We start from the raw sequence: 9,237 nt of genomic DNA, 5'->3' as shown, positions 1-9,237 counted from the left end.
AGTTAAGCAACTACGGTTGCTCATGACGCCAAATGGCTGATGCCAGTACAAATACAGCAAACCTGAAAGTAATTTATGGGCTGTACTAAGGCAGCAAGGACCAGCAACGGACATTTTAGCCCAACCGAATTGTTCTCATTTGTTTAGTAAGCGTGTGGGAAGTCACGTAGACGAGCGCACAACACATAGCACAGACTCTTTCCCAGTGCTACTGAACTTTTCCCGTCCTAAACCTTTTGTTAGGTTATTTGGACTTTAAAGGAGGCACAAGTCAGGGTCTGGTTTGGTTCTCGTCTCAAGCCTTATTGCGGCCTCCCACACTCACCGAAATGAGAACATGGCTCAGGGTTATGGAGTGAATATACCCTTTAGGAAACATTAAAGGACATAGCATAACTGGTCCGGGGTCACCCAGCCTGTGAGAGGCATGGGTGAGATTCAGACTGCACTGGGTGCCACAGCCATTTTCAGCTCACCTTAGTGTCCAACCTGGTCCCAGAAGGTTCCTGCTCAGGACTTTGCTTTGTGCTGAGCTGGGCTTGCTTCCTGCCTTTGAAGCCATTTTCACAGTGTATCCCCAGCCCACCCTCTCACATTGAGCATCAGGGCTGCCTTGGCTGGCCTCTGTTGATCGTGCCATTCCTCTCAATCCCTCTGTCACCCCTCCGGCCCACTGTCCTACTGCCCTCTGTCCGGTGGGCCAAGTTCTGAGTTTCTTACCTGCACTTCCTCTTAACTGTGCTCTGTTGAAATCCTCTCTAACAGGGAAGACCTGCTTATCAGAGCAGCTTGATTTGGAATCCATCTCCCCTGGAGGTCAGAGCTTCTGACCATCATGTCCCCAGCCTCAGCACTGGGGATGCCTGCCCAGCCTATTCTGGGTGCTCGTGGAGCTCTGGGATCTTGGAGAAGATTTGCCATGAAAATAAGCATTTATACATAACACGGAAGAGAAGATTTGAGGAAATTGAGTGAGTGTCATTTGGTAATGTTTGTGTTAGGATGGTTCTGAAATTTCTGGGCCCTGAGTTACCAAGAACCCTAGGTTGCCCAGCTGGAAGGACCTCAGATAGATCAGCTGGGCTCCTCACCTCATTTGACAGATGGGAAGTTGAGGCCCAGAGCTTAGTGCCACAGAGCAGGAGTGAGGAGAGATGTTAGTGACAGGAAGAAACCATAGGGTAAGCACAAAGTGGCTGAGCCTGGTCTTTGTTTATGCAAATGAGTTGCTAAAACAGTGGGCCTGAGGCTGCTGACTCTATCTAGTGGCCAGCAAGAAGTAACACCAGCCCACACCTTCTGAGGTTTAACTCCTGCCAGGAATGATTCTCAATGTTTTATTTGTGGGCACCTGGGTGGCTCAGTTGTTCAGCTGAGGTTATGCTCCCAGGGTGCAGGGATCTAATCCTCACCAGGCTTCCTGCTCAGTGGGAAGCCTGCTTCTCCCTTTCACACTCCCCCTGTGTGTGTTCCCTCTCACCCTGTCTCTCTCTCTCTGTCAAATAAATAATAAAATCTTAAAACAAGAACAACAACACCAAAATGCTTTATTTGCCTTAGGAGATAGGGTCTGTTATGGCTACCATTTTAATGCATGGAAATATGGGCACAGGGGAGCTAAAGGAGTCCAAGGTCACACAGCTTGCAAGTGGAGGAGCCAAGATTTGAACCTTGGGCAGCCTGCCTCCAGAACCTGTATCATTTTTTCCCCTTGTGTATGTTATTTTTAAAAACCTTTCCCTGGGCTCTCTTCTTCGGCGCTGCCTGCGGAGGTGGCAGCCATCTGTTACTGGGCATCATGGCTGCCCTCAGACCTTTGGTGAAGCCCAAGATCGTTAAAAAGAGGACCAAGAAGTTCATCCGGCACCAGTCAGACCGATATGTCAAAATTAAGCGCAACTGGCGGAAGCCAAGAGGCATTGACAATAGGGTGCGCAGAAGATTCAAGGGCCAGATCTTGATGCCCAACATTGGTTACGGGAGCAACAAGAAGACAAAGCACATGTTGCCCAGTGGCTTCAGGAAGTTCCTAGTGCACAACGTCAAGGAGTTGAAGTGCTGCTGATGTGTAGCAAATCTTACTGTGCAGAGATTGCTCAAAACGTCTCCTCCAAGAACCGCAAAGCTATTGTGGAAAGAGCAGCCCAGCTGGCAATCAGAGTCACCAATCCCAATGCCAGGCTGCGCAGTGAAGAAAATGAATAGACAGCTTGTTGTGCACGTCATATTTGTATTAATAAAAGCATAAAACTAAAAAAAACAAAAAACCAAAAAAAAACCTTTCTCTGAATTCTAACAGAGATGTGTAAACATTGTTAAGCATGTAGTTTATTGATCATCACAAAGCTTAGGTTCTGAAGCATTGCAGCAAGCTGGGGTGGGCTTTGATGTCAGACCTGGTTGGAATCCAGTTTCTGGTGCTGCATGACCTTAGGTGACTTACTCAGCCTCAGTTTCTGCACTGAGTTTGGCAGCCGTGTGATGAGTAGATCGTGTGACAGTGCCTAGAGGGTTTGGTGCCTGGCGAGTGTTTAATAAATGGTTTTCTCTTCTTAATAATAAAGATTCTAAGTTGTGTTGGTTTTGTTAAGCAGTCCGAATACCTTCCTCATCGGTCAGTTGCCTGTCAGTCGCCTTGTAGGTACTTGTGAGGAGTCACTTTGGTAAGTCACTATATATAGCTGAAACATTTGGGGGTAGTTGGGGGACACCCCCCCCTGCCCCCACTGCCCCTGCATTGAAAGTCTGTAATTTAAAATGTTCGACCTGTGCCTGTTTTTTTTTGTTTTTTTGGTTTTTTTTTTTTAAACATAACAACTTTGGGACAGTGAAAGTTATGTCTTCTCCTTAGGGTTGTGACGGAGCCTTTGGGGACCTGTAACAGCTTACTTCCAGTTTCTGTCTGGCATGCTGATGGGCCAGAACTTATTTTAACAACATTCCATCACATGCCAGGCACCTGGAAGGAGGAATATGTTGAACTTCTCGGAAATTATTTTTTGGAACTGTTTTTATCCTGAGGAATAACCCATTTAAAAATTGAATGATCTTTATGGTTGACTTTTCCACTCTACATAATGCAAACTGAAAAACTCGTTGTTTTCAGCTGCTTCTGCAGCAGTGGGAAGAGCAAGCCTGTGGGGTCCTCCCCAGGTTGGCCCCAGCACAGAGCTGCATCATTCTACACACCCCTCATGCCTTGTCTCCTTGTCTGTGAGGTGGTAATGATGGTGCAGGGAGCTCCAGGGGTTGTCGTGAAGGTTACAGAGATGGGGGGTGTAAACTTTGAACAGTGTGCCCCACATAAAATGCAGATCTGGTGAGCAGAGGCAGCTGCTCACATTAATTGTTGATGCCAAGGCACTGGAGTTCCACAACAGCCTATGCCTTTCTTTCCTGGGTCCTTTTTGTCTCAGCCACCACCTTAGAGAAAGTGACTCAGCAAGGTGCTTGTGGAGCCCTCTACAAATCCAGCTAATTCACACAGGCGATGCCCTGGAGATAAGGGGGTTTTCCTGGGTGGTAGGACCCCATTTCAGAGGCTTAACTAGCCGGTTTCTCCTAACTGGTCGTGTCGTCCAGGGTCAAGATGAAGGCCTGCCAGGAGACTGGTGGTCTCACCAGAGTTTTCCACTGGAAGCATGAAGGACCCCATGGGGCTTCGTGCAGAATGACATGGGTGTTGGAGGGAGAACAGGGGGGACATCGCCTGTACCATCATGGGCAGGTCACTATATCTGGCTCACGCCGGCTTTCTTCCCATCTGGGAAATGGCAGAAGACCATGCTTTTTCACAGGAGGGATGAGGGTTTAGGGAGGTATTTGATGACTGTGTTGGGGCTGCATGAGTAACAGAGTTGACGGAGGGGCCTTGGAGTCACAGACTTGGGTTCAGGCCCCTGCTGCTGCCACATAAAAGTAGAACGCTTGGGTAAGCCATGGACCTCAGTGTCCTCCTCTGTGCACTGTGGATAATACCTAGCATGTAGGTCTGTGAGGGGTACAAAATAGAAGGCCATATTAGGAGCTTAGAGCAGAGTCTGGTACTCACTAGATTGTAGTTTTATGGAGATACTCTGGCATCACTGGTGTTGCAGACCTGGTCCTACCCTCTGGAACCTTTGGCTGTGTGACAGATGGCTTATGAGGCCGTGGCTGACAGAAAGAAGCGGTGTCTGTCTTTTCTTAAGATTAAGGGTACAGAGGGGTGCCTGGTGGCTCAGTCGTTGAAGCATCCAACTCTTGGTTTCAGCTAAGGTCATGATCTCAGGGTGGTGGGATTGAGCCCTGAGGTGTGCTCTGCTCTCAGTGTAGAATCTGCTGGAGGTTCTATCTCCCTGTATTTGTGTGTGTGTGCTCTCTCTGTATCTCTCTCTCTGTCTATCTCTCCCTAAAATAAATGAAGCTGTAAAAATAAATAAATACATACATGCATAAGTTAATTAATTATGGGTACAGAAATCAGTGATGGAGCTTGGCTGATGGGACGCTTGGCAGCAAAGATAGGTGCACCCTGCTTGAAGGCTCGGGGGTAGCTGCGGTGTCACCAGTGGTGATGGGGGCGTGAGGAAGAAGCCTCTTGCAGCATCCAGAGGAACTTAGATGGGGGGGGGGGGTTCCAGGGAGTAAATGCCCATGGGTAGGAAGCATCTTCAAATGAATGTCAGAGGGTGTCCTCATGGATGGGGAGGCACCCTTTCTCCCTGAAGCTGCCCACGAGTGGAGGTGTGCCTGCTGGGGACATAACTAAATCATTGGGGTTTAGCCTCCTAAGCTGTTAATTTATGAAGATGTGGCCAAGACCTTGTCTCACTGCTTTTTAAAGAGAAGTAAATTAAACTGCTGTTTGGGATGGTGTTGTCTTCAAAAGGCTCATTCAGAGTCAGTGGCAGAGCTGCTGTGGGCTTTCCAACTTGTCTTGAAAGCCTGGTCCAGGCAAGGGTGAGGGATATTCCCATCTCTTGGGGTCTCTTGCCCTCTCTGTTTATGGCAGAACGTGGTTTTGTGACTGGTAAATAGACAGGCATCCTGTGCAGATCCTTCAGCTCTTCGTGTGGCTGCAGTAGAGGAAATTCCCATTCACTGGGCATAGACTGTGGCTGGACGGGCGGTGTGGCGGGGCTCTCACTGAGCATTCTCCTTTCACGTAATCCCCGACCAGATATGAATTTTGTGGTGTTGCCACTTTCCTGCTGGCCAGGAGGGAAGTTGAAGCCCAGGAAAGTTACACTTTCTCGCTGTGGTAAGCGGCAGAGCCATGTCAGCCGGTCCAGGCCCTGGCTTTCAGGTCTGTTTGCTGTGAGCATTTCCTCTTGTGTTTCCAGCTTTTGGCCTGTTTGACCTATCAAACTACTGATGGTGTATTGATAATTCTAATACTCTCGACATTGTGAAAGATGAGCTCTTCACTTTGTGCTAGAAATGTTTCTTGCTGTATTTTTCTTTTAATTAAAAAAAAAAAGTCAAAGTCCCACGTTTCTGCCCATTTGAATCTCCCTGAGTCTCCCTGTTGTGAAGTGGTTGGGTTTGGGGATTTCTAGGGCAGGGGCCTAGTTGGTGGTGGCTTTGCCTGGAGGAGCCCATGGCTCAGGACTTAGAGTGGGGACTGGAGCAGTGTGAACTGTGGCCTGAAAATGTGTTCATGTGTGCTGAGGTGGTGCCCAGATTCTTTTGGAGGATGAACTGAGGTTTTGATCAGTAGGTTAGAGAAACACTTGATGGAATAACACTGATAATTTTGTTTTTGTATTCAATCCTAATTTTGTGTTTTCGTTTTCGTGTAGTGCAGTGTGCTCTTTGTTCTAAGAAAAAATTGGCAATCAATTCATACAGTATCATGATTTAATAATCCTTCCTCACTCACCGGGTCATATTTCAGGTTTTTATATGTAGTTTTTATATCTGTAGTTCTGTTTCTGAATTCTGCATTTTGATTCATTCCTTCATTTTTAAATTTCTTATTTTAAAGATTTTATTTATTTGAGAGAGAGAGAGAATGAGCTAGGAGCAGGGGCAGAGGGAGAAGGAAAGGGAGACTCCTCAGTGAGCATGGAGCCTGATGTGGGTCTCAGATCCCAGGTCTCTGAGATCAGGACCTGACCCACAGGCAGATGCTTAACAGACTGAGCTACCCAGGTGCAGCCACATTCCTTCATATTTTTATTTTTACTCCAGTGCTGCACTGTTTGGCTGGTTGCTTCAGTTTCTGGGAGGGAGGGAGATGACCCCCTCCCCTGTTCTTCTAACAAGTTTGCTTTTGCTGCGTTGACTGGAGAAGGGCCAGGCTTCCTGAAGATGAGTAGGATGATTCAGTGACACCCAAAAGGCAGTGGCTATCATTGTTCCCACTGTGCTTCAACAACTTCACCCACTGACTCTTTGATGATGGCAGCCACCAGCAAATCTTCTGCAGAGGACTGCTGCCTTGGGATGCTTTTCTTGTGGTGCTGGACTTCATTCCCCCTGGCAGCCAGTACAGCTAGGATTAGAACCTAGGAAAAGTCCCATTAGAACCCAAGAAAGTGGGGTGCCTGGGTGGCTTAATCGATTGTCTGCCTTTGGCTCAGTTCATGGTCTTAGGGTCCTGAGATCAAACCCTGCACTAGTGTCCGTGCTGGCTGTGGAACCTACTTAAAATCAAACAAACAGAAATCAGCCCAAGAAAGTACCATCCTTTGTGTTGTTCTATACTGTGGATCAGATTTTATTTTTCTTTTCTTTTTTTTCTTTCTTCTTTCTTTTTAAAGATTATTTATTTGTCAGTGAGAGAGCACAAGCAGGGGGAGCAACAGGCAGAGGGAGAGGCAGGCTTCTGGTTGGGTAAGGGGTCTGATGCCGGACTTGATCCCAGGACCCTGTGATCATGACCTGAGTCATGTTAGGCTGCTGCCTAACAGACTGAGCCAACCAGGCATCCCCCAGGATCAGACTTCAATAACCCTACCAGATTTCTTTAGCTTTGACATTTTAAAGGACAATGAAAGCTAGCTAAACCTACACCAGGATTCTGCATCTGCTGGGGCTGTGCTGTCTGGGCCTATGTGCCTCCTGTTCTTCTAACCCCATCAATTCCACCCATGTTTTAGCCAGTGAACTGTAGGCAGGTGTGGGTGTGTCACTGAAAGCTTTGACTCGTCATTCATATCTTTATTGTAAGCTTATAATCTTTATTTTTTTCTTTTTTTTGGGGTAAGATTTTATTGATTTGTTTTTTTATGAGAATGAATGGGGAGCAGAGGCAGAGGGAGAAGCAGACTCCCTGCTGAGCAGGAAGTCTGACATAGGGCAAGATCCCAGGATTATTTATGACCTGAGCCCAATGCAGATGCTTAACCGACTGAGCCACCCAGGCGCCCTGAGCCCAATGCAGATGCTTAACCGACTGAGCCACCCAGGCGCCTCTTTATTTTTCCTTTATTGATTATCTGCCTTTCTGAGGCAGCGTTCTACCTGGGTTTTCATAACTCCACAGCAAGGTATTCTTCCACTAGTGTGGCCTGTTTTGAGGTAATTCCTATACATTCTGGCTATGCTGCTAAATGATGCTATGATCTTGGACTCTTTTTTTTTTTTTAACTTCTCTGAGCCTTGGTTTCCTCTGTGCTAATGTGGATAATATACCCTCTCTTGCAGATGTGTGGAGGGCCATGGCTGACTTGGATGCAGTTGGAGTCATCTCACGGCACATGGAATACACAATTTCTCTTGCTTCCTGTCTTGATAACAACATCTTGGTTTTCATGCTGTCTTAGAACAAGTAGAACTTGACTTACATGTAAGTTGTGAATTCACGTACTTTTGACAGAGGTGTTATTTTAGTTTAGTTTAGTTTAGTTTAGTTTAGTTTAAAGCAGGCTCCACACCCAGTGCAGAGCCCAGTGTGGAACTCAAACTCACCACCGTGAGATCAAGATCCGAGCTGAGATCAAGAGTTGGCCGCTCAACGAGCCTAGTCACCCAGGCATCCCTTCTGTTTATCATTTTTCAAAAAATGTGACAAGTAACACTTTCTCTGCTTGGACCTGTCCTCACACCTGCTATGCTGGTCTGGGGGTCAGACGTGTAGCTGGTGTGGTGCTGGTGATGTTGAGCAAGACAGTTGTTAAGTCTTTTTACCCTAATTGCTGTTGTCCTATTATTTCCTTTTTTTTTTTTTAAGATTTTATTTTATATCGTGGTGATATATGCTAAAACTGTTGCTTCTGGTCCTGCCTTAAAACTTGAATATGTAGGGCATTTTTTAAGGATTCATCCCTGGAGATACAGTATTTGTTTTTCTCTGTCTGACTTATTTTGCTTAGCACAATACCCTCTAGGTACATCCATATTGTTGTAAATATCAGGATCTCATCCTTTTTGATGGCTGAGTAATATACCATTGTGTGTATGTACCACTTTGTCTTCTGTTGCTGGACACTTGGGCTGCTTCCATATCTCGGCTATGGAAAATAAAATGCTGCAGTAGGCTTAGGGGTGCCTCCGTGCGTTCAGAATGTTGAGTCTGATGTGTCAACTGCCACAACAGTCGTGGCAACTCAGGAAGGGAGCCAGGTGCAGGAGGTAAGAGGAGGAGTGCAGCTTTAGGCAATCTGAGTTGAGGTGTCTGTTGGACGTGCAGGTGTAGGTTCTGGTTGGACAGTCAAAATGTAGGAATGGGTGCTTGGGGGAAGAGAGATGCAATCATGCTGTTGCCAAGGGATATATTCCTTGTAGAGAGAGTGACAGTTAAGGATTTAGGGTAATTCCTTCTTTTCTTGGGCAGATAAAGGGGAAGAATAAAGGAGTAGTGGATGGAAGGGGAGGGACGTGGCTTTGATGCCAGGAAGGCATTTTTGCACAGATGTCTAGAGAAGAGAGATTTCAAGGAATGAAATGTCAGCAATGTTCGATGATGTGAAAAGTTGCAAAGCAGCTTGATTAGGGGGTGGGGGTAGATCGAGGAGGTTGTCACTGAGTACTGAAAGAAAATGGGAGGTGAGTAGTGGAGTCCTAAGCCAGACATAGAGATAGAGTGACTGGGCGTGAGACCATGGAGGTCACACACAAGAATAGCCTTTTAGAAAGTTTGATGGTAAAGACACAGACGATCATAACTCCAGACATAGCTTGGACAAGGGTGGGTTTTACAGGCTGTGTTTACCTATTTGCAGGTTGACTGAAGGGAGATGACAGATGGTGTATGCTGCTGGATGTTGTGGGTTGAGATGGGATCAGGTATACAGAAAAGCACACAGAGAG

At 46.6% G+C, this 9,237-nt stretch overlaps 1 pseudogene across 1 annotated transcript; it reads left to right on the top strand.

Annotated features, from left to right (window-relative positions):
- The first annotated feature begins 1,729 nt into the window (after nt 1–1,729).
- LOC309857022 (large ribosomal subunit protein eL32 pseudogene) lies at nt 1,730–2,235 on the top strand (annotated as a pseudogene). Its single transcript has one exon. The product of its transcript is annotated as a large ribosomal subunit protein eL32 pseudogene (transcript).
- The last annotated feature ends 7,002 nt before the right edge of the window (nt 2,236–9,237 follow it).

Source organism: Mustela nivalis (genome assembly GCF_964662115.1).
Source record: "Mustela nivalis genome assembly, contig: HAP1_SCAFFOLD_211, whole genome shotgun sequence".
NCBI classification, from domain to species: Eukaryota; Metazoa; Chordata; class Mammalia; order Carnivora; family Mustelidae; genus Mustela; species Mustela nivalis.
The sequence above is the reverse complement of the archived record's forward strand: the minus strand, read 5'-3'. Positions and strand labels throughout refer to the sequence as shown.